The 23,855-nt window shown below is 40.4% G+C and overlaps 1 long non-coding RNA gene across 1 annotated transcript; it reads left to right on the forward strand.

Moving 5' to 3' along the window:
- Positions 1-137: 137 nt before the first annotated feature.
- On the forward strand, positions 138-23,057 carry LOC118249751 (uncharacterized). The gene is made up of 4 exons (XR_004779199.2): positions 138-209; positions 3,406-3,496; positions 21,232-21,329; positions 21,978-23,057. It is a non-coding gene; the product is annotated as an uncharacterized LOC118249751 (long non-coding RNA).
- The last annotated feature ends 798 nt before the right edge of the window (positions 23,058-23,855 follow it).

Consider the following 23,855-nt stretch of genomic DNA (forward strand, 5'->3'; position numbering starts at 1 on the left):
CCAGTGGCTGTTTTTGGTCTGAAAATAACTCTCAGACCAGTGAAAAAAAAAGATTTAGAACAAAACAAGAAAGCAAGTACTTTCGGAGCATAAGCTCAGGTGGGGAGCTACCACCTATCAGAGCTTTCCAGCTGATTCTAATACTTTCTTCTCTCTAATTACAGCCTCTGTACCAGCCTTCCCTTTCGTTTCTGCAGTCAGTCAAGCAGGTGAGCTTCCATCACCATGACACAACTATTAGATTGCAGCATTTTGGGTGGTGCTTCATCAGCCTGCTATATATAGAAGCAAGCTCCCTGAGACTTTTTTTTTTTTTTTTTTTTTTTTTTTTTTTGAAGAGGGGACTGGTCCAGCTTAAGGTACGTTGGTGTCTTTGGGTAGTTTGTTTGTTAAGCTTTAAGAAGGAATGAAGTGCTGAATTTGTTGTCTTATGCTGCTGGAGTACACCTAAGAAAATTAGATGTGGCATTTTGTGCTTAGAATATAGGATGTATCCAGAGGAGTGGATGTCTTCCAGATCAATAGGTTCCTGTTTTTTTTGTCTGTTTGTTTTGTGGCAATCTACTTGCTGAAAGGAGTGGAAACAGTTGTGATAGTCTTGAAAGAAGCCAGAAGGAAAGGTTTGTTAGCAGTTATATTAATCTCCATGCATTTCAGGTGGTGCAGCAGCTACTATCTTGTTTTAATGGAATCTGGACAGGCAACCTCTGAAAAATAGGAATGGGACTTTTAACTATCATAGTTGAGGCTGTAGCATACTTTAAGTGTCTTGGCAATAGAGCGATGCCCGGGTGGGGCACAGAGAGGGTGGTTGGGAAGAACGGAAAAGAGCACGTTAAATGATGTTGGTATGGCAGTTACACTAAGATGATTTTCCCAAATGACTGAACGTGAGTGAGTCTTGAATTAAAAAAAAAAATATTCAAATTAAAAAAATAATAATAATAACGTCAGTTGTTTCTAGCTGCTTTGGAAATGATTATAACTTTTCTTTGCTGTGATTAGTCAAAATGCTCTACTTTGTCCTTCACATACATTTGCATGTCTGACAAAGTTTACTTTCTTTTCTGGTAATAATCTGCAAGCCAATTATGTAGAATACAAGTTCAACAGAACTAGAAACATCAATACACAAGTAAAAAGCTTTTGAGCCGTACAATGCTGCAGCCATTTAAACATGCAAGTGCTCTAAAACAGAGCTGCTCAGGTGAATGAGTTTTTGACATACCAAGTTTGATATCATTGAATGAATTACAGTATAGCTTAAAGTAAGGATATGCATATTGCAGAGGAAAGTGGAAGCAGTCTGTGAGGCAGGGTTCCTGGTGTGAATTCAAATGCTCTTGTCTCTGTACAAGTAATTCATGGTTGACTGTGCTAAATCATTAATAAATTGAAGTTCACATCCTATCCACCACTTTAATCTGTTTCCCATGGGAAATAAAGTTTAGAGATGGAATAACTTATTCTATTTTATAATCACTTTTTATACTGGAGAAGTTCATGCAAATGTTTTCCTTCTTGGGCTTAGGGTTGATGCAGGAAGATCGTGTTACTGGTGACAAGCAAATGAGCTGTACTGGTACGACTGGGGTGAGGTGGGGGATTCGGATGTTCTGAGAAGTTGAGTGGTTTTTCTTTTTCTCCTGTCATCATCTGCTAAGCACGTCGTATGTTTTAAGGTGGTCAAGAAAAATGAAAATGCACAGTATTAATACCTTGAAATGGTGAAATCTGAATGTAGATGACTTCTCTAAGTATGCATCTTGGTGTGTGCACTCATCAGGAGATGTCACTGAGGACCATAGATGGCTATTTTGACTGGAACACTTGTAATTTACAATGCTCTTTTGTGCCTCTGTACCGCTTTTAATCCAGAAAAAAAGTCTCGGACTTGTACTAAGTTACATTCTGAGGATATATTTATATTCTGTTCTGAGGCTTTATCAAACCTGACTCTGGACAGCACTGTAGCAGCGGCAATGTAGAGTTCAAAATACTGGTGAACTTTTTTAGCTGCGTTATGCTGAGCTACCACTGTTGCAGATTCACAGAATGGTTTGAGTTGGAAGGGACCTCAAAGATGATGTAATTCCAGCCCCCCTGCCAGGGACAGGAACACCTCCCACCAGACCAGGATCCTCAAAGCCTCATCCAGCCTGGCCTTAAATACTTTGAGGGATGGGGCATCCACGCCTTCTGGGAAACCTGTTCCAAGTGCCTCAGTGCCCTCTGAGTAAAGAGCTTCTTCCTGATGTGTAATCTAAACTTGCTGTCTTCTGGTTTAAAGTTATTCCCCCTTGTCCTATCGCTATTCCCCTTGGGGAGTTCCTCCCCACCTTTCCTGTAGGCCCCTGTTAGGTACTGAGAGGCTGCTATAAGGTCTCCCCACAGCCTTCTCTTCCGCAGGCTGAACAACCTCAACTCCCTAAATCCTGTCCTTGTAGGAGAGGGGCTCCAGCCCCTTGGTCATCTTTTTGGCCGTTCTCTGGACTCGTTCTAATAGGCCCATGTCCTTCTTGTGCTGGAAGCCCTAGAGCTGAACACAGTGCTCCAGGTGGGGTCTCAAAAGAAGTAAGACCTTGAAATCATTTTCTCCAGGCAGTAAGAAGTTTAAGTTTGCTCACACAGCAGCAGTGCTGCTCACCACAGCTGAATATATTCTCAACCCTGGGTGCTTGTAAGAGGCATGAGTACCTTATGCCAAATTCTAGCCAAAATTCTAACCAAGTGCAGGTGTGAGATTGTGATGCCTGTCCTGGCTTGTGCAGGTAGAAAGGTTAGATGATTAAGTCTAATTCTGTTGTGGCCTACATGGCCCCGCTTTTCCCCACACCTTTTAGACATGTGTGTTCCCAGCAGGGTCTACTGTGAGGAGTAGTTTTCAGTCAGTGGACAAATCATGGCTCACAGTAAAAGCTGTTGTTGACTCACTGGGAGTATATGCATTTTCCTCTTTCTGCAGCAAAAGAACTTATTGAGCTTTTTAGAGAGTTGAAGAGTTTCTTTCTCTATGCCTCTGCTAAACAGATTAACTATGGTTGATGCCATGAGAAAGCGTTTTGAGATTCTCCTGACTACAAGACAGCTGTTGTCCCCTGCCTCCCCTCTTGATGGGTTTCTGCAGCATACAGTGGGCTGCCTATACTTTTGACCGAATGTGGACAGGTGTTCTAGATAAAAGCACCTGTATTTCTTGCTTGCTGAGGAGTGCTGCAGAAACTTCCAAACCTTCATATATACGAATATGCATGGGACTTGTGTATTTTGCCAAGTCAGCTAATGCAATGAAAATATTCCAATTAATGAAAACCATAAGGGGAAATGGAAAACGTGTCCTAACATTTTATTTCCATGTTGATGCATTATAATGATTCCCTTGAAAAGTCTTGTCTTATTCTTTAGGGAAGCCTTATCTGATCTGCATATGATATTCAAAAAGGGCCTGCTGGAAGATCCAAGTCCGGTCTGCACTCGTGAAGCACCTGCTACGCAGGTAAGTTTGCAAAATAAATGTTTCTTTTAGTGGTCCTGCGAGATACAGATTGGAGAGAAAACTGAAAATAACAACCCCATTGCAGTGTCATAAAGTATATTTCTCATCTTCTCTAAGGATGAAACGTCTCAGTGATAAAATGCAAAAAGTTGATAGATGTCAGCTTTGTATGGAAATTGTATAGACTAGGATGTCAATTCCCACATTTATTCAAAGGGAACCTGCATGATGTTTCCATAATGTGATGTCTAGCTCACATATGCTGCGGGGTAGCAGTGACCTTCTTTCTGCTCTGGATTGCTAGTCTGGCTACAGTGGAAGGGCTTAGACAGAGGGTTGGAAGCGAGGGGGGCGCTGCAGCATGTAGTCCTGTGGTAGCCCTGTAGGACTGCACACTTGCTAACAGGATCCTCCACTCTCGTGTGACGTTCTTCCTGTTCCACAGCAAGGCAGACTTCATGTGGGGATTTGAAGGATGGAAGTTGACAGTGTAAAAAGTCAGTGCAAAACATGAGCCTTCAGCAATTAATAGGAATTTGGAATGGGCACCTCATCAAGGTCTTTTTTTTTTTTTAACCTTTTAGGTAGTATAGGCCTGTACTTTTTATATAAACCGGATCTGTTGGCCTTATTAAGGACAAAAGGGTGAAAGAGAAAGCTTGAGAAACTGAGCCAGGTGTTTCTCTCCAATTCCTTGGTGAAATTGCCTCTGCCCTGAGGTAACGGGCTCAAGTACAAGATTTTATTGAAATAATAAACAAGAAAGCAAGAGTGATTCTGTAATGATTAAATGTCCATGTCAGTATATCACTGCAACTTTGCGAGGCTGATGAAGAACAGATCAAATCAACTTCCTATCACAGTGTCAGTAGCTTGCCTAATTCAAATTGCTACTGTAAAAAAAAAAAAAAAAAAAAAAAAACCTCTACATGAAATCTGAAACTCTCTAAAATAGACATTTGTACTGGGTTATGAAGGAGACTGTTGCACTCATCCAAGGAACCTGTTCTCAGTTTCGCTATTTGCACTGACCTGTTTCCATGGTTTTTTTTTTTTTGATAACTTGATAAGTGGAAGAAATTAAGTTCCTGATGATGTCATGTGATATACCCATACCCTACCACAGGGAATGAGTATGTAAAATACATGGGGAGGAAGCAGTCTTTCTGCCGTGAAGAGATGATAAAGGGGTGATACGGAAGCCTTGATCAGCTCCTCCCTTGGCCCTGTTTAGCATCTGGAACAAGGGGGAGCTAAGTGGTGGATCCTGAGGGGAGTTGCAGGTGGGAGTTAGCAAATGAAATGTTAAAGAACCTGATGGGAAGAACTAGGACTGATGTGTCTAGGGAAGATAGCGCTGAATGCAATCTTAACTGCATTAAACCCACATTTCTTCAGTGTTAAAAAATCTGTTGTGAGTTATATATATATATATATTATTATTATTTAATCTTGCTTCATATCAAATCTGCTTCAGATTAGACAGGGAAATAGTACACATCCTTCAGATGAGAATTTCTTAGAGCTCCACGGTGGACCGCTTTTTCAGACTCCACAATGCTAATGCTAACGTGATTCACTTCCTCTGTGTAATGATGTCTGATTTACAGATTCATAACACAGTGAAATAATTGTTCTAGTGATCAGCAGAAAATCCCCTTGGCATGCAGCAAGATAATGCAACAAAGATGCGCTTCGTTGGGTTAAAAACTGGCAGGATAGCTGGGCCCAAAGAATTGTGGTGAATGGAGTCAAATCCAGTTGGAGGCCGGTCACTAGTGGAGTCCCCCAAGGGCTCAGTACTGGGGCCAGTCCTCTTTACTATCTTTATCGATGGTCTGGAGGAGGGGATTGAGTGCACCCTCAGTAAGTTTGCAGATGACACCAAGTTAGGTGTGTGTGTCGATCTGCTCGAGGGTAGGAAGGCTCTGCAGGAGGATCTGGATAGGCTGGACCTATGGGCTGAGGTCAACAGTATGAAGTTCAACAAGGCCAAGTGCCAGGTCTTGCACCTGGGGTGTAACAACCCCAAGCAGAGCTACAGGCTGGGAGATGAATGGTTGGAAAGCTGCCTGGCAGAGAAGGACCTGGGAGTACTGGTTGGTAGTCGGCTGAATATGAGCCAGCAGTGTGCTCAGGTGGTCAAGAAGGCCAACAGTATCCTGGCTTGTATAAGAAGCAGTGTGGCCAGCAGGTCTAGGGAAGTGATTGTCCCCCTGTACTCGGCTCTGGTGAGGCCGCACCTTGAGTACTGTGTTCAGCTTTGGGCCCCTCACTACAGGAAGGACATGGAGGTGCTCAAGAGAGTCCAGAGAAGGGCGATGAAGCTGGTGAGGCATCTGGAGAACAAGTCTTACGAGGAGCGGCTGAGGGAGCTGGGATTGTTCAGCCTGGAGAAGAGGAGGCTCAGGGGCGACCTTATCGCTCTCTATAGGTACCTTAAAGGAGGCTGTAGAGAGGTAGGGGTTGGTCTATTCTCCCACGTGCCCAGTGACAGGACGAGGGGGAATGGGCTAAAGTTGCGCCAGGGGAGGTTTAGGTTGGATATTAGGAAGAACTTCTTTACCAAAAGGGTTGTTAGGCATTGGAATGGGCTGCCCAGGGAAGTGGTTGAGTCACCATCCCTGGAGGTCTTTAAGAGACGTTTAGATGTTGAACTTACTAATATGGTTTAGTGGAGGACTTGTTAGTGTTAGGTTAGAGGTTGGACTAGGTGATCTTGGAGGTCTCTTCCAACCTAGATGATTCTGTGATTCTGTGATAATGGAGAGAGCACGTAAAATCAAATCAGGCTGAAACAGCTTGTAGTAATAGCGATATCTGTACCTTTAAAAATAGAAGTTGTAGTTGAAGGACGCAAGCAGAAAGTCTGTAGGTAGAAATAATATGATTTATTAAGACTTTATTTTATGTGAACAGGCGTAATCACAAAATGCATGTGCCAATATATGTAGATAGATTAATTTTAAAATGAAGTAAAATGATTTCTGAAAGCAAAAAGTGAAAAGCACCACTTTTATTATATTGATTGGCATTTAATTTTTTAAATGCCTAATGTGCATTTTGCTTTTGGATAATTAGTTGTCATTTTCCAAAAGCAATTACATTTTAAATGTTACTACAGTTTTTCAAAGGAAAACTTAGACTTTTGTTCGTGTGATTGAATTGGTATTCAGATCTAAGACTTGCATAAAATGTGTTTTCCTCAGAGGAATATGTATGGCAAACAGTGGTAATACATGGGCAGGGTTTATCTCTCTCTGAAAAAAGAAAAGATAAATAAGAATTTCTGATCAAGCTATCACATGCTTCTGTGCCAGGTACAAAGTGGTTCTTCTGACTAACCTCATACTACCTAAACACATTGTTTCTCCTATACCTGCGGAACTTCCCTCTCTGCTATATGGATGCAAATGGGGTTGCTTCAGTTCTTGTACAGCAGTTTCCCCCATGTGGCTTGAACTTGTGTCCCTCTGCCAATTATGTATTTACTTAAGTTATTCTACTTTCATCCTGGTTTTGTTCCTAGGGAAGATTACTCTTCAGTGCAGGTAACAGTTCAGCTAGAAGTTCTGAGCATAAATGAGGGAAGTTAAAACTATCATAGCAAAATTTAGATAATGATACGTATTTTTGCTGTGTAGAACACCTTGTAGGGATAGCTACTGTACGGTATGCGGGCCCAGTCAAAACACAAGTGAGCTGTTGACCCATTTAGAATTGCAGGGAAATTTCTGAAAATTTGCTCATAATAGCCTCAGAAAGGAACAAAGATGAAGTAGCACCACAAGCTTTGTGTTCCAATGCTTTCCCTTTCTGCAGAAGTAACTAAACCATGACTGCCCACTGAAGAGCACTTGGTGTACTGGTAGCAAGGGAGTGCAGAGTGCTCAAATGCACCCAGCTCCCAGGAATGGGAAAATGCAATGTCAGGGCTGCTACACATGTAAATGCAGCATTCAGTCTATTGTCTCACAAAGTCACGTATGGGAACCATTTTCCACTTGTGGCATCTTTCCTGAAGTCTCATAAGTTGTTCTGTGCCAAAGTGGGATGAAATTAAGACTTCTCTAAGCTGTGTGTGAAATGAGGAGAGAATACCTTCCAGTAAAGACGTTCACTTGCAATGTCAGAAACCCAAGTCAAAGCCACATTCAAGCTGGACTTGAATTTGGCTTTTTTTTTTCTGCTTTTATCTATCCGCTTGGAGTTTTTCCATTTGCTGCAAATTGATATTCACTGGGCCAGAAAGCGCAAGTGCGATTGATAAGAGCACTTAGAGAATACGTGTAGTATGTTCAGTTCCTGCATTCTTAAGGCTCAGAAGATTTCAAGACGGTCCTAATAATCATATGTATTTTAGAGTACTTCAAAAAAGCAGCAGTTAAATAAGAAGGGGCTCTGTCTATTGTATTCTTTTTGCTTATCACAGAAATGGAGCTGAGGGCAGTAGCTTTTACACGTCCTGCTGTGCTGCAGAACGGAACGTGGAAGTTTGCCAGTTAAGATTGTTTTGGTTTTGATGAATAAACTACACAACAAGCATTCAGCCAGGCTGCTGCTGGCTGGACAAAATGCAGTGACATTCTTCATGTCCAGATTTGTTAAGACTTTGTGTTTCTTTCTCATTGGAAAGGTGACAGCATTAGCACAGTACGCAATTGGCAAAGTGCTGAAGGATGAATGGCTGTTTTGTTACCCCTAGATCTTTCTTGGAAGTATGTTCCCTAAGGACCTGGTCATACAGTTGAATCTTTCTTGGGCAGAGTGCAGGGCTTCCTTCTGAAGTGTATGCCTCAAATCTAAAATGAAGCTTCATGCTTAGATTTTGTAGCAAGACTGTTGTTCTCTCCTTCTTTCTTATGACATCTATAAGGGAAGATTACAGGAAAGCAGGCAGACATCTAAACTGTTCTTAATTGCTATTTATACTGCCTTGGCCATGATGATTCTAGCTACATTCCCACTTTATAAATGACATATGTAATTGGGTTAAACAGAATCACACGCAACATTTGTTGGTCGATTACCTCTTAAATTATGTATGTTTTCTAGTTTGGAAATGCAATTTTTCTTCCACACATAAAGCTCTTTTCTAAATATGTACTTAGTATATCTGAATTGATTACTTGTATTTGTACACAGAAGCTAAATTGAATAGAGTTTTTCTATTATGTGTATACGTTTCTATAATCAGGAAGACACCTTTATTTCTGTATGTATGGGGTGTTCTCTGAACAATGGACAAAGAAATCAATGTGTGTGCAATTCTTAGACAAGGAAAATCTGAAAACCAAATGCGTTCAGTCAATACGTTCATATTTATTAAAGTTAATATTATCCTAAGGCTCAATTATTTGAATTTACTAGAATTCCAGTAAGAATGTTTGTCTAGGTAAATGCGTTCTTGCGTGATACCTTTAAACACATGTAATGTGAAATCTCATTTTACAAAAATAACTGATCTCCACCATGAAAACAGAAACTAAAGATGTTAATAGTTTTACATTTGCTCTCTCAACAAAACAAGGTCAAAACTAATCTTACAAAAACATGCATGATATGTATGGTCACTATCTGTTTCACAAACCTTCACTTTGGAAATATCCTTGAAGAAGTTTGTGTAAATGTCTGGTTTCTTTGCTTCTTTAAATTGATGTTCCTCCACTAACACTACTGTGTCTATGCTGATTTGTACAAAATAATTTAGTATTGGATTCTTACTGTAAACAGTACCGTTCACCCTACAGAGAACAGCATTTAAACATGCTCAACGTATTTAATTTTCCCAAATTCAGATTTAGGCATGAGCCATAATAAACAGTAGTATGAACTAAGAAACATTTTTACTTAAACGCTATTTTTTCCATAATATCAATTTATGATATGAGATTACTTGAGTTAGAAATTTCAATGTCTGAGCTTTTGAAGAAATATTATTTTTGTATGTCAGTGCAACCTATCAGTTTACCAGACTCGATGACGTGTCTGCATTACTATATGGGACAGAGGATCCCCAAGAACAGGGAAGCTTGTAAATTGTGTTGTACAAGCAGGATTCTGAAAATAAATAAAATGTAATTTGTTATTACAGGTTGACTCTTTGCTAAGAACAGAAGTGGTACATAGTGCCATAAAAATATAGTTATCAGCATTGTAATTTTCTACTACATAAAATGCTGGAAAAGCTACAGGATGGAGCTGATAACAGATCATGCAAGCATTATGCTAGCTTAGTTTTTTGAGATGCACGGGGAGTTTCTGACATACAGTTTATATTCACATCTATCAATGTGCTGTCTAATGAATGCTTTTGTTTAGGGTCACTCAAAACTGTGCTCCCCTTGGTCTCTTAATGGCTTGCAATAGCAAGTGCATGTCATCTGGAGAAAAATTCCTTCGTGTGTAGTTTGCTCAGAAATTTCTGCACTGTATTTCCGTGTTTTTTTCATTGTTTTCCTCATACCCCTTTTTCCTCAGCAGCTTTGATGAACATAGCAGCGTTCATCCATTTTAGAGGTTGTGAAGAGGAGAATACTGTCTTACGTGTTTGATTGCCAGCTGTTTTAAAACAGTCTTATTGAGTTGTTATGCAGTTTCATTATCTCATTATCTTTCCTCTATAGTGTATTAAGTTTTTATATAGTGTATTAAGTTTTTATGGAGGCAAAAAAGAAAGCACAATTAATTAGTTTTAGCAGTCAAACTCTTTATATTTAAGTGCAAATTAAAATTTATTTAATTGTAGTGCTGTAGGTAGGTCTTGTGTCTTCAAGTCGCAATGTCTTGACAGTTATTTCAGTGAAACCAATATCTGAGTGGTCTAACTTTGATTATTTTTACACAGGGGAAACATGCTTAAGTTGCAAGGAACTACCAACACATTCTTTCTTAATGTAAACCTGAAAAGCCACTATATAAATGTAAAGTATTTGGATTAATTTTCTTTTTATCTTCTCTTGCCTTTGCTGCTGGCTTCCTTTCTGTACCATGTATTTTGCTTCCAGCATGGGTGATATGGTCATTCTACCACAGCTACCAATTTCTCTTGTAGACAGAAGATTGTTGTGCTAAATCTGCCCTGAGTTTACTTCTACCCTGCTGATTGCTTAACCTTTTAATTAGATTTCTATTTTCCTCTTTTTAAAAGCAATCTGTTCTCAGGGACTCCCATACCACTCTTTGCTGGAAGGCTGTGTCATCATCTGACTATATCAAAAATTAAAACTTCTAATTTCTTGTTGCATTTTATTCACAATTGTTCCGTACCTGTCTACATTTGTACCGATAGAAATAAATTTAGGCAAGTAATGATGTTAACTGTCAGCCTTCTCTTTTTTTTTTTTTTTTTTTTAATTGACTAATCAAGTCAGTCATTTTAGGTTCTGCTTCAAAACAAACTTTCAGTTTCTCTCCCCATCTGAGCAGGACTTTATACTTGTTTCAGTTCAGTTTATCTATTTGTAAAGCTATATTCTAGGTGAAATTTCGTAAGTGCTTCAGTCGTACTAATGTTTCCAGTGCTAGTGTAAGGTATCTTCTTCACTGTAGATTGCTACCAGTGCTGTAAAAGTAACAAAGGACATGCAATTTTAAAGGGATACTACCTTTTCAGTTTTTACAGCCACCTCTGTGTTTCTTGGTAACTTTTGATTTTTTAAGTCAATCTCATCCTTAGTCATTTCAGATTGAGTTCCCAATTTGTAAAAAGTTTGGGCATTTTGCCCAGAAGTTGATCTTGCGCAGCGTATATTTGAACTTCATTCCTTTTCTATTTCAGAGTTTTACAGCATGATATATTAATTCTCTCGAAGATTGGCAATACCTCTTACCTGCTCATTGTCTGCAAATCCTGTTAGAAGATTCCTACTTTTTGTTTCAGGACCATGAATGAAAATTTAGAGTCTTACAAATCCAATACTTAAGGTTTTCAATTGTAGCCTGATGTTCCCTTTTGAGCTCTCCTCAGTGCATTTCATCTTGTTTATTTTCTGTTTGATTTCTAATCCGTATCACGTCCAACTTTGTGTGGCATTGTGAAATAGTGGTCTGGACAACTATGGTGTCATTTGTCTGACCTCAACGAAATGCAAGAATTTAAAGCAGATCTTGAAGGAAGAGATAATGAGAGCAGTTAGAGGGTTGTTACAATTGCTGTGGTCTAAGGGTATGTAATTAAAGAAACAAAGAAAAAAGGGTACAAAATGAACCAAAGATAAATTGTCTGAATAATCAAATGGCTGTAAGTATGCCAACTGATTTTTGAAGAAATGCAGCAGATTTAATCTATCTGAACTTCAAAAGTTTTGTGACTCCTCTTTCTAGAAAATCAGTTGTCATTTTGAAGTCTGTGGCTGTGAAACACACAAAGCAAAGAGCTGCTTCTGTCTTCTACTGGGACTCAGGACTCATAGAAGAAGAAAATGACTCTAGTTTCTGGCCTGCTTTTTCTGGGGAGGAAGGGCATGTTACTTACCATTGCCACTGTTGACGCATATAGGGCCCAGAATCGATGGCAGTGGTTTCTGCGTATGATTGTGCTTTCACTATTCCAGAGTGGTTACTGTAAATGCTTTGGGGGTAATAAATATAACAAATAATATTAATAACTAACTTAGTAGATAATGTATTTGTTCAAGGCATTTATTCATTTTCGTGACAGAGAGGATCTTCTTTGTAATGAAAGTAGGAACTCCCGTTTCTCCACATTCGTGCTGTTGTCCTATTCTCTTCTTCTTTCTGTGTTAGCCCTCTTTCTTCTGCTCAAGGAAGCAACGCTTTGCATACCTTATGTTCCAAGAACAAATGAGTGACCTCATTTGAAATGTTCCTATTATTGAGTCATAAGCAAAGAAAAAGTAACTGAGAAAGGACTACAGGAAGCTAACTACTCCCTATTTAGCTGTAGATAAACTATTCCTGGCTGTTTATCTAGTCTGTTTTTCTCAGCTTGCAGTAGAAGACTTCATTTTAGTACATAAGCCAAGTGTCTGCTTCAATTTACACCCATTGGTTGGTGTTGGTGTTTTTTTTTGTTTGTTTGTTTGTTTCATTGTCAAATTAAATAATGGAGAATATTTTATTACCTTCCTCTTTGTGTCAGCATTTTAATAGCTGGTGCCATCCCGTCAGTTGTCTACAGTCTACGCTTTATTGTATTTCCTCTTTTCCCTTGAGTACATTTTCTAGAATTTTGATTATACTTGGTGCTCGTGGATGAATTTTCTTAAATGGGTTCCCATGTCTTTTCAAGTGGGATGTCCCAGTGTTGACCCAGGACTTCAGGTTAGGTTTATCAGTGTTGTGTAGAGCAGAAGAGCTACTGGGGCTGTTTCATAATGCTACTTTTATGCCTTGTCAGAAGAATTACACGTTTCTCAGGGACAATACTGGCTGAAAATAAGTAAATAAAAGATAGCTTGCTTACTGTGTGACTGTCCCAAGTTTTTACAAAGATTTACAAATACCATGCCAGCAAAAATGACTAACATATAATTGCATAGCTCAGATCCTTCAGATTTAGCCAAGACCCTAACCCTGTTGATACATACTATTTACACAGCCCTAGCAATTTGTTACTGATAACGAAACCATAGAGACACACAATATTGTGTCAGAACTCAGTAGGCTGAAGTAAGATTAGTTGGCTCAACATTTCCCTACCTGCCAAATCCTTGCTCAACATTGCTATCACTAATTCATTTACCGGCATTAAAATGCAAAATGTGAACTATCATGATGATATAGCATTAACTTCCCGCTAGCAAATACAAGTAAACACAAGTAAATTTTATTACACGAAAATAAAAAAGCTAATACAGATGTGATGGGAAAGTGAAATACATTGTTTTGCAGAAGGTCTTAACTAAATATTTCTTCTGCTTTCACTCTGTTTACCATCTCATCTCCCTGTTGTGATGGCTGAAGATGTAGTAATAAGTAGAAATTTTCTTGATGGATGGTTTATTAGCAGAAACAAAGGAAAAAAAATCCATTTAAGAAAAGTTAGTACTTTCTAGATAGCATATCAAAGCTTATGAAAATCTTGTACGTACTATCAGAAGTTAAAAGTTATACTGTGAGCAGTTGTAGATTTTCCTTGTAATGTCAAGACTAGGAGCAGTTGTAAATTTTCCTTGTACTGTCAGGTACCATTCTTGCATAAGAGGAGAATTTCTCCAAATTCAAGTTTTATTTTAACAAATTTCATATTTGTACTAACCACACAACTCTTGCAAGTTAGAATTTCTTCCTTTCTGTTTTATCCTTTCACAAATTCTCCTACTTTAGAGAATTCAGTGGTTCACCTGACTGTCAGGTGCATTACAGCTTGTATGGCTCTACGGTTCTTCTGTAGACAATTCCCATCTGTGCTTAGAGGCATTATTATCTTTCCAACAGAAACCAGGGTAAGTGGTAAAGTCAAGGACTGTCAAGAGAAATGTGACAGACAGATGAGTTTCTGCTCAGGAGTTTGCCCCCCTTTTTTTTTCCAGTCAGTTTGAGTGAAAAAAAAAAAAGATCTGAGCAAAAAAACTGGCTGGAGGATTTGGACCCGCAGGAAGCCAGCATATCCCTCTAGAGCTTCTTTGTTAAGCTCTTGGGCCTTATTAAATTTATCCTCTTTACAGAAACAATGGTGTTAATGTGGGGGAACTTAACAGAATTTCTAAGAAATTATATCCACACATTTCACCAAAATGTCTCTGATTGACCTCCATGACCCTTCCAAAAAGTCCCCCATCTGCAGGTTTCCAACTTAAGCAGCAATAACCCTAGATAGAGAGGACTTGCAGGATCGTTTATCTTAGGTGGCTCTCCCCCACCATTTCCTGGAACTGCAGGTGGCACTGGGGACAGAATTCCTTTACAGGGAAAAGATAACAGTAGGTTTTATCCTTTCAAACAATAACTGAGCCTCCAAGAAAGGAACACTTTGCATTTGTAATATAAATCTGGAGAGGGAAAGGAAAGCAATAAATTAAATCCTCCTCTTCTCCAGCAAAGAATACTGCTTTTGTCTTACTGAACATCCTTTAACATTCAGATACGCTGCAGCAGCACTCAGCTATGCCAAACATCTACTCAAAGGGAATTCCTTTTGATTTTCCTTTTTATTCCATACCTCATAAAATGTTCCAAGACAGCAATCATTATCTAAATGATTATTCAGCTGGATAGTCCAGCCATTATCTTAATTGTTCATCCAACCTTGCTCCAGTTCTTCAACCAGTACTGCTTATTTCAAAACTCCGTTTTCAGCTCCTGGGTGGAAATAAAAAGATTTAACCTTGGGGTAGAAACAACGAAGGAAAAATCTTATATGAAGTATTTTAATGGATATTGAAAAGAGTGGAGAGAATAGGGAGGAGCAGACGATGTGGATATTAGTAAACATCTTCAATCAATTTTAACACTGAATGAACAGATACTGGAGGCTGCTGACACGTCTGCATATTATCAAGTTCAGAAACATTCATCTGAGATCTTTAACTGTTGTAGGAAAGGATGTTTCTTTTCTATATGTGTACTCTATATATTTGATTGTGGTTATTGCTGATGGTTTTAAATGCATCTTTTAGGAAAGGATCATCTATTAAAAAGGCTGTAGCACTCCTGGCAACATTTTAGTTGTGAGTTAGCTGCATAGATTAATTAAAAATCCCTCTGCAAGCACATCTGCACAAATTCGTAGAAAATCAAATTTGGAACAAATGAAAATCTAGGCAGAGACTGGACAATCTGCAGAAAGCTGGGACCATTAGGATTAGCTGATTAACAAATGTTGCTACTGTAACTATTTCTTATGAGGAAGTTAGGCATATCGTTGCTCATCATGCACAATATGCCGAAGGTACTACACTCTTTCAAATGTTGCCCTATATGCTGTTCCAGTTTATAGACTGCCTTTGGGAAGGGGCACAGGGGAGGTGACAGCAGCTTGAAGATCTCCTGAGAGTGTAATGTGGTGGGTACAGGACAGAGCTGTAGCCCCAGGCCACTTCGTTCTCACTGGTGAAGTGGACCCAGAAGCAGGGGTGTCTGGAGCAGCCTCACACCAACTGTATGACCCCTTAGGAAGCCGAGAGAGGTCAGGGAATCTGAGGCTGTTTTCTCTTACATCAGGTGATGGTTTACTCTTGAATAAGGAATGCTTGTGGGGAGAATGAAATCAACTCTGCATCCCAATCAAGTCACAGGCTGGGTGCTGAGCCAAGCATGAGGTCTATGACCAAACCACCCTATTAACAAGTGGGACAATTGCCAAGCTACCTTAATTATAATGCTTATGCAATTTTGGCATTGAAGTCTGTGCAAACAGTTTGCAAAATTGCTGTGGAGCACAGAACGTTATTTTGCTTATGTGATTCTATTTCTCTTCCTGGTTTATTTCAAGGATTTAACTGGCCAAAAATTGGGGTGTGATAAGCAAAATAACAGTGGTGACAGTGCAAATGAATCCTACGGGTCCCAGTAACAGGCTTAGAGATGCCATACACGTTGTCCCAGAGGTGTACTCTTACTTTCTCAGAAATTTGTCCAGGCAAAAAAAAAAAAAAAAAGAGAGAGAGAAAAGATTAACTTAATGATGTAACTAATCCTTCAGATTGCTTGGCAGCTCCCAGGAGAGAGTAGTTTTAACTGAGGATTGGAGAGAAATGCCGTTCCCTATACCCAGATCAGCTGTTCCATTGAACTGGACCTATGCGACAAGCCCATTAGGTTTGGGCTGGGAAATGTGCTTGATGCACTGTTGTTACCAAGTAGCATCGCTGTGTGTGGGTGCTAAGTCTAGTGCTTGGCAACTTATCACGCACGTGCTTAGCAGTGGTGATGCACATGTGCAGGCTTGGAAACACTGCGATTTGTGCCTGTATTTCTATCCAAGGTCTGACAAACAAAGAAACAGAACGGTGCAGATAAGTGGTTATGCACCCCAGCACCACAGGAAAACATCAATCTGGAGACAATTTACTCTTTAGTAAAGGAAGATTGCCTCTAAAATGGTGCAGTCTCATTTCTTCACCCCTTTTCCCAACTCACACTTGAGTTTCTGAACAACTCTATAGAAAATGATGACTTGAAAGAGGGTGGCATCTATGCATAACATTTTGTCATTTTCTCTAGTTTTCTGTATGTACTTTTCTAATCGCTGCCAATGCTGTCTTCAAGTCTCTGTTGCTCTATTTTTTGTCTAAGCCTACACAAACTATTTCTATGGTAGGCTTCTGTTCATTTTCCCATTATTTCTCAGCTAAAACTTTCGAATTATTTTGTCTTTAGTTAAAAGAGTTTGCTGCTTCAAATTCACCCTGGGCAGCTTCATTATTTTCCTTTCCAGCTATCTATCCTGTGTCAATTACAGGTCCATTTCTGCTATGTTACCAAAGCAATGATACTCCAGTTTTCTAATATAGTGATAATGACATTTGGCTCATTTTTTTTTTTCATAATTGTGCATGGATTTCAATCTAATATCTGAAATTCATTTGTATTTTAAATGTGGTGAAGTAGAAATGTAGTGATCTTTTAAATGGGTGGGGGACGTGAATACAGGCGCCATTGCCACCCTGTTAACTTTGCATTCTGGAAGAGCTACTGTAAAAACTGCGCAGTACAACTGCCTGATTTTTATTGATAAATGTACCTACTTGGTGGCATTCCTAAGGCACTTGACACCACTGAACCAAACAGTTGACCTTGAAGTAAGAGTACCGCATCTCATTACAGGGAGAATACTGAGAATAAACACCTATCTCATAGATGCCTATTTCTTACATTATTATGTAATCCTTTACATTTCCAGTGCATAAGTAATCATTAGAAGCACATCTGAACCAAAATAACAAATTCAGATATTTTGGAGATACTTAGGTCTGGACCTGAAAACAATATTTGCTTGTAGTAATTACCTCACTGATGAGTTAAACCTGAAGTTCAGCCCTAATTTACGTGAAACATAGAATTTTATTTATTTATTTATTTTTACTCTGGAACCCAAAGTAAGGTCACTGTTGTGACTCCCCTTGTCATTTTCATTGTGAGATGCTGGATGCAGTCGGATGAACCATGCTGACTCATTCCTAGGTCTGTGTGATGTATTGTAATTAAATTCACGTTTTTCTGTAAGAGACATTTATGGTGGCTAACAGGGTAGAGCAAAGCAGCATCTTTGGGAAAGGGGGACTTGGAGAGAGACCCAGACTGTGTTCCACAAGTGCAGAAGCTTTCCCATGAAGAGTAAGACAGAGGCATCCCAGTCATGGAAGATGCAGCTCTTATGGATAGATGTGACTTCCAGCTGCAGGATTTGTAAGCTACGGGATGGGGAGTGGGGCGAGGGAGTTGGAAGTCTGTATGAACTGAGCATTTAAAACATTACATTTTGTTATTATTATTATTATTTAAAAATTCAGAGATTACCTAAAAATGCTGCCAACACCTAATGTAAAGGCTGAGCATTTTTTCCTGTAAGTTATAGCTGTTTCTTCAACCTTCAGAAGGATAGATGAGCTATACTGTAACTCCTGTGCTATCAGTGCTATATTAAGGTAGCACGAAGTTGCAGGTGGCTGCTCTGTTTGCAGTTTGCTTCAGAGATCCTGTCTGGAACAAGCAGTGTTCAAAAGGGAGTTTATCCTAAGTGAAAGGAAAAACAAATTAAGGGAAAAGAGCTGCATCTCAGACCTTGTGACCCTGTTGTGCTGATACATGCCTAAAGCAGGAGAAGTATGGCCTTCAGTTTTCCTTGATGGCTCAAGCAGGTCTGACAATGCCAATTCCTCTCTGTCAGAAATTTCAAAACTTGCTTTGAGAGCATAATAACTTTATCTACAGCCCATGAAACCACAGAGGGGGGTTTGTTTCAAGCTGTTGGAGGTTTGGATTTGTACTAAAATACAAACAGGCCTTTGGTGGTGCATGCTGTTTGTAACGTACTGTGTGTTCTGCTGCTATTTAGTATGTGACAATTTTCAGATAATTGGAAAACACCAGCCAATCTGCAAATTAAATTTCAATGAAGTATGAATTATAACAGGTCCTGCCTGCCTTGCACCTCTTTGCTTCCTCTACAACATCTCTCTGTGAAATGATACATTCCAGCAGTATGTATTACTACTCAGGGCGAAATTTCAGTACTGCCAAACTGAGCTGATTAGGAGACAAGGTCTTTTACTTTTTTTTTTTTTTTTCAGTTCTTGTTTTTTATCTTCACTGAGTTGTATTAGTCACTGAATGCATCTGGCAAGGTCTGTTGTTTAGCTTAATAAAATAGTTTACTAGCATGCATCAGTTTTGTGCTTCATACAAGCTGCTGCTATTAATTTACATCAGGAAACAGTTTTGCTTCACAAATGTAAGATAAGAGAAAGTCATTGCTCAAAGTCATTGCATCCTATGTTGTGATGCAATAACCAACAAAACAGTCATGTTAAGAACTATTTAAGTAATAGTGAGCTCTCTGGAAAATAAGGAATTTCTTTTAAGTATTATTATCCTTTTGATATGAGTGACTAATGGGAGGATGCTTTATTTTGATTAAACGTAGCAAGTGGTGATAGCGCTAGACATCTTTGATGAATTATTATTCAGTCACAAGGACGGGCCGTTTCAAATGTGAGAGGGATACAACAACAGCTGTCTGCTCATGGCTGCAAACCTCTTCTCCAGCCAGACCACCAACCTTAAGGGTGGTTGTCGATTCTCTTGGAGGTGGTTATAGATACATACACTTGTATCTACATGCTCACAATCTTCTGAACGTGTTGAAGCTTTGCCTACCAACAGTCTTTCTGCTGATGGTTCACTGACTCCCTCCTCTCTCTCTTTTTCGCTGCAAATCAGTTTCAAGAAGGCTTAGCTCAGAATTTACCAAAGTTGCTATTATTATTTTAAATGGTCAGCAAGAGATAACTAGCCCATACTGAAAGAATGTCTCACTGAGAAACTTGGAATAATTTAGAGTTTAAGACTACATCCTTACTTGTATCCAGGGGCATTTGCATTTGAATAATGCCAATTAAAAGTGCCCTTAGAAACTGCTGAAATAAGAGTAATTTCTGAGGCCTGCCTTGCTTTCTAATTACAACTTGCTCAGAAGTTATACTTCCATGGCACTCAGCATTAACAGAAGTTAGAAATGGCACACACTTCTGAGATGACTTTCACTAAGTATTTCCTCTGTCTTGCACTGAATTTCTCATGTTTCCATAAGTCTGTGTTTGACTGTTCAGTCAATGGGCTGCCAACATTTCCTCTGGGAATTAATTCTATATAGTGATACATTTTTTTTTGTCAGGTTTTCTGCTATGAAACCAACCACGTCACTATTTTTAACATCATTCAGTAGTTTGTAAAATTCGTTCTCTGATGTTTGAATCCTTAGCTGCTGATGTCACATTTATTCCATTTTATCATTTAATAACTCCTGGCTCCCAACAAACTATTCAAAGGGTAGCAAAAACTACTCTAAACACCAAAGCTTGAGTAGTAGCTTTATTGATGCAGAGGTAGCAGGGAAGGATAACTAGCTGTTTTTCTAGTTGGAGATGCCATGGCATGCCTGAATTTTCCACTTATTAAAATAATGCTGGTAGATCTGAAAGGCATCCCACATGCATAAGAAATTTCTGAAGTCTTATCAAGGCAGGAAAGGGGAAGGGTGTTGTCACCACCAACTCTCATTCTCTGGGAACTGTTACCAGGTGGCAGAGTCCAGGGCAGCCTTTGGTGTGCTCTTTGACCACACCGAGACTGTAGCCCCATAGGGAAGGGAAACAGCTAGGGATGCAGGGACAGCATCAGCTCTCCTTCACTGCTTTCTGAGGAGGCAGCTGGTAGTTGCTCACTAGGAGAAAAATCTGGTTTGAATATTCCCACTTCAGTTAATCAATACTTTTAAGTAAGAAAGTTACGCTCCACTTCTTCAAGAAATGTTCTTCCATTCACATGGCTAAGTTGCTGTAAGTTTCCTAAAAGTAACACTACAAAGACCCACTGAATTCACTTATCGGTGTCTCTTCCGCTGCTGTTTATTTCCAGGCTTCTTCCTTCACCCTTGCAAGTTCAATGGGGCTTTTTTCCGAGGAACTCAGTTTAGGCCCCAGATCCTGCAAGCTGAGATATTTACACAGACTAAGCCCAGAGTCTCTGAGGAGCAACTAGGATTACCAAACTATTAAATTTCAGTAAGATGAGAATTCTCTAGATTCTGTGGATTTTACAGCAGAGTTGCAGACTGACAGGCACTGTCAGCTGGGAGCTAAGCGTGGCTTCTCGTTCCCTGCTACCAGGTAGGTGTTCACTTGCAGCTCCATCCTTTCACAAGTACATGGTTCTCCTGGATGTTTTATTGCCAAGTTCTAGGAAAAAATAAATATGAGTGAGATGTCAGAGAAAAACAGAATATCCTGTTGCTGAAGGATAAAAATGCCCTCAAATTTATTAACTCTAGTGATAATGTCTATTTAAAATGGTATTGAAAAGCAGTCTGCTATGTAACTAAACTATTAAATAAAGGCCCAAACAACATTTGTTTGGTCAACCAAACCAACACCTTTGGTATTACCTCGCTTGCCCACAGTTTAGCTGAGGACCTGGTATTTCACTTTCCTGGACATTGCTTTCTGAGTAAGTGTATGGCAAATTCATAAAGTTCATTAACACCATCTGATGCTCTGCTCTGACCACTGGTTTTGTTGAAGTCACAGCAGAATAAGTTTTTTTTCCAACAGGATGAGCAAACCTATTAAACACGGAATAGAGACTGAACCCAAAACTCGAAACTGATGGTGTTTTCCGAAATGGCCACGTACCAGCTGCAGTGCTGTTGGTATGTGTTCTGCTGTTGATCTGAAGGGAGCGGGATGTGACCTGTGGTACCTTTCATGGCACAAGGCATTGCAAGCATACTACCATTTAGGGATCTACTCATCCTCTAATACGCACCCTGAAAATGCTGCAACACTGTTTATTGTCTTCATTAAGGTTGTGCCCGGTTTATGCTAATTTTGATAGAGGAAAGACCATGTTCTGTATCACTTATGCACGTTTATGCGTAAGGCTATATTTTCAGCATGCATCAGGGCCCTAGGTGCCCCAAGAGGCTCCGATTGCCCTGAGCAGCCGTTGCTGGGGGTGGCACCTGGGCACCCTCTGCCCCTGGCCGGGCCCTGCATTTGCACCCCGGTGTTTGCCCTTCTACCTGAGTCGCACCGTGCCTGTGCTCGGCTAGCTGCACATCCCCGTCCCTGCCTTGGCCCCCGGCTGGACCTAAACCCTGCTCCCCACTGCAGCTGGGTCTGGGGGCCTAAGGGTCCTGGCCAGCCCTGGTTGCTGTCCCAGCCCTGCTTTTCTTGCCCGGTGGGTGCCCTCTGCTGCCCCAGCCCCCCTGCCCCACAGGACACCCCCCCACACACTCCCCCAGGACCCCTGAGGGTTTGCTGGATGCTTATGGGCTTGTTCTGTCTTTTCTCAACAGGTTCACACAGAATGGAAGAATCTGTATTTTGGTACCTGAATAGAAACTGGTCATCTTGGGCTTCTGAGTTTTTTGTTCCCTGTGTTATAAATAACTCTTAATCAGGACATGGCTTACAGAAAAGCAAGGAGTGAGAAGCTGGAAACAGAGCTCTTTTGGCTTCAGCTAGTGCTATTAAAAGCCTGGGTGTTTGGAAATGAACATTTGGACTGTGCATTGTATCATCGTTCTTCCTTGTAGCCAGTCTCTCTCCTCCCCTCTTGGAATAATTTACTTTTTGTTTTGTTTGTTTGTTTTTTTCATCCAGGCCCCTCACTTGAAGCAATGCTGAATCCCACTTTAAAGAACTCACAGGGGTCTCCAAGTGGTGGTGGGGGGGGGGGGCAGCTGCTTGTGAAAGGCACAGAGCCTCCAAGCAGATGTTGCTGCTTCTCCAGCAATATGCATTAATATCAGGAAATGTATTCCCTTCCTGGCTTCCTCCTTACAAGCAACTGTTAGTGAGTAAGATGCCTTTGCTTTGTGTTCTGGTCAGTTTGCTAATCTGAGCTGGTTAGATGACAAACACGTGCAGTACTGCATACAGGAGTAATATAACCCAGCTGGGTATGATGCACTTTTCAGCGAAGCATGGCTCAGTCTGAAACCTTATTTGTCTTGTATTTTAATGCGGTGTCACCAAGATAATTACAAAGCAGATAGTGTCCTGCTTGGCTTGAGGTGAGCGAACATTAACAGTTTTTATTAACCAAACCCAAGAGGTGAATGCTGACAGAATGGAAGCTGAATGGAGTCAATCAACACGCATGGAGAAGATGGGTGTGGCAGTGAGCGACATGCAGCCTGTTGCTGAAGGCCTGGATGAAATCAGCATCATTCAGGGGTTGATACTCTGCAAAAGCTTCATAGACTCTGTACAATATAAGGCGGCTGTGCAGATGGAAGTTGTTTTATATGTACCACATAATAATTTTCTTAGTAAAACAAGCAGCCTCTTGTTGTTCCTTCATGAAATAAAAATGGGCTGGTGCCTGTTTTCCATTTTTGACAACTCATAGTTTATCTGTACGTTCCTTGGAGGTAGTTAGCAGGGAAGATTGATGCAAGTCTCCCTTCTTTCTCATGACATGCTATACTCAAACGATCTTGCCTGAAAGCTTCATCCAGCTAGAGTGTGACAGCTGAAGCTGGAAAATACGATCTTAAAGTGGTTTCATCCCAGTCCAACATCTTAAAAGTGAAACCAGAGCACAGAAGATCTGAAATGACTCTGTGGGTATTGCAGGAAAACGCTGGAGGCCACTGCACTGCTGATGAGGCCCCAGATGACCACAGCAGGGGGGGTCATCAGAGAATACAAACAACCACAGAGGAGACAGTGGAGAAATCCAAGTAACCCAAACCCTCGGGGGGGGGGGGGAATCTGAAATTTTGGATATAGGTCATCTGAGGTCACTCAGTAAACTCGGAGGGTTACTAGGGGGTCAAGTGAAGCCTGACATTTCATCCAGGGGTCATTTGCGGTCACCAATTAGCCTGCGAGGTCATCTGAGGTCACCACTCCTCGATTCTTTCAGTTCTGGCATCATTTGAGGTCACCAATTGGCCCTGGGGTCATCTGAGGGCAGCTCTGCTAAGTTTTTTGGGTTCTGGTGTTATTTGAGGTCACCAATTGTCATCTGAGGTCACCCAATTAACTCATGGGGTTACTAGAGGTCACGTGAGGCCTGAGGTTTTGAGTAACATTTCTGGGTTCTTAACACCGTGTATTTGGCAGGGTGGGGTGGTGCCAGCTGAGCTCCGTGTTGCTGCCCTCTCGCTGCGACCCTCGCACGTCCTGCTTCCATTGGTGTGCATTACACATGGCTTCAGTTTGGG

The sequence above is a fragment of the Cygnus atratus genome, chromosome 5, assembly GCF_013377495.2.
Source record: "Cygnus atratus isolate AKBS03 ecotype Queensland, Australia chromosome 5, CAtr_DNAZoo_HiC_assembly, whole genome shotgun sequence".
In the NCBI taxonomy this organism is placed as follows: domain Eukaryota; kingdom Metazoa; phylum Chordata; class Aves; order Anseriformes; family Anatidae; genus Cygnus; species Cygnus atratus.